Here is a 2,380-nt window from a genome sequence, read left to right on the forward strand (position 1 = left end):
CTCATATGGCCTTTGCCTTTCTCTGTCTGACTTACTTCTCTCAGTAAAATACACTCTAGGTCCATCCATGTAGTTGCAGATAACAAGATTTCATTCTTTTTTATGGCTGAGTAATATTCCTTTATATATATATCCATTCATCTATTGATAGACACCCAGGTGGCCTCCATATCTTTTGTAAATAATGCTGCAACGAACATATGGATTCATATGTCCCTTCAAAGTAGTGTTTTGGGTTTCTTCAAATAAATACCCAGAAGTGGGATTACTGGGTCCTTCTTTGTCTCTTGTTATAGCCTTTATTTTAAAGTCTATTTTGTCTCGGGTACGTATTGCTATCCCAGCTTTTTGTGCTTGATTCCATTTTCATGAAACATCTTTTTTCATCCCTTTACTTTCAGTCTATGTGTTTCTTTTGATATGAAGTGAGTCTCTTGTAGGCAGCATATGTAAGGGTCTTGTTTTCTCATCCATTCAGCCTTCCTATCTTTTGATTGGAGTATTTAAAGTAATTGTTCGTAGATATGTAGTTACTGCCACTTTATTATTCATATTTTTTTTATATTTTTCTTCTTTTTCCTTCTCCTTCTTAAAGAAGTTCCTCTAACATTTCTATAATACTGGCTTAGTGGTGATGAACTCTTTTAGCTTTTTCTTGTCTGAGAAGCTCTTTATCTGTCCTTCAATTCTGAATGATAGCTTTACTGGATAAAATAATCTTGGTCATAGATTCTGGGTTTTCATTACTTTGAAATTTCCTGCCAATCCTTCCTGCCTGTAAAGTTTCTGTGAGAAATCAACTGACAGTCTTATGGAAGCTTCGTTGTAGGTAACTAACTGCTTTTCTCCTGCTTCTTTTAAGATTCTCTCTTTGTCTTTAACCTTTGGCATTTTAATAATGATGTGGTTTGGTGTAGGCCTTGTGGGGTTCATCTTGTTTGGGACTCTGCATTTCCTGGGCTTGTATGTCTATTTCTTTTGCTAGGTTAGGAAAGTTTTCAATCATTATTTCTCGAAATAGATTTTAAATTCCTTGCCGTCTCTCTTTCTGGTATCCCTGTGATGCGAATATTGGTATGCTTGATGCTCTCACAGAGCCCCTTATATTATTCTTATTTTTGGATTCTTTTTTCTTGTTGCTGTTCTGAATGGTGTTTTATCTAATCTACTATTAATTCTTCTTAAGTTATTTTTCATTTCAGTTATTGTATTCTTCATTTCTGACTGGCTCCTTTTTTATGTTTTTTATCTCCACTTTTATGTTTTCTATTTCTTTGTTAAAGTTCTCAATGAGTTCTCTACTCTTCCCCTAAGTTCATTGAGCATTCTTATAACAAATGTTTTGAATTCTGCATCTGGTAGACTGCTTGTCTCCATTTTATTGAGTTCTTTTTCTGGAGCTTTGTTCTGTTCTTTTGTTTGAGACACGTTTCTTTGTCTTCCCATTTTGGTCGTCTACTTGTGTTTTTTCTAAGTGGTAGGTAGGGTTGCTGTCTCTCGGTCTTGGTAGAGAGGCCTTATGTAGCAGGTGTGCTGTGGGGCCCAGTGGCAGGGTCTTCCCTGGTCACCTGAGCTGGGAGCTCCAGGTATGTCCCTTGTATGGATTGTGTATGCTCTCTTGTTCTAGTTGAGCCTTGGTTGCTGTTTGCTCATCAGTGGGAGCAAACTTAGGCTGATAAGTTGTGATGACTGGCTGTGACCAATGGAGGAGCTGTTGTACAGAGGCAGACCCTACAAAGTAGGATTCTATTTAGCAGGGCTCTGGTGCCTGTCCTGTCTGCCCTTTGGATGTGTTGTCCTCAGATTTGACCCTGGGTGGTGCTCCAGCTCAGATGGAAGCTGGCCACCATGCAGGTGGGACATCCGGGGAGGGTCCTTGCCCCAGGCCAAGTTCAGCTACAGCCTGTGCCCTGCCCAGGCCACCTGGCATGAGCCACCAAGCAATCCACAGATGGCCGCCACCCACGTTGGGCTTAGAAGTACCTCAAGTGGCCAAGTTGTAAATTGAGGACACCTGCCACCAATACTGGCCTTGTGGTTCAGCAAGAGATATGGGGCATGTCAAGGCCAGATGCGACTTGTTTAGGTTTTGTGGAACTTTGAGAGAATTTTGGAAAGTCTGCAGCATGAGCCAAGACAGGTCGTTTGTATGGAAAATCAACTAGAAGCGGCTTGGGCAGGCCTGCAAGTTGGGAGGCGTAGGGTCTCAGGGAGTTACCAAAGCAGGGAGACTTGTGTTAGCTATGTTGCCAGAGACTCAGATATGACGGCCATCTTGGTCTGCAAGCCAAGCAAGAGAGAGCTCAACAAAGGGACAATGTCCTTTGCTAGCACACACTTCTGTCTGGGAGAAAGCTTCCCCTCCAGCCCTCCCCCTGAA

Source organism: Pteropus vampyrus, unplaced genomic scaffold, assembly GCF_000151845.1.
Source record: "Pteropus vampyrus isolate Shadow unplaced genomic scaffold, Pvam_2.0 Scaffold153, whole genome shotgun sequence".
NCBI lineage: Eukaryota > Metazoa > Chordata > Mammalia > Chiroptera > Pteropodidae > Pteropus > Pteropus vampyrus.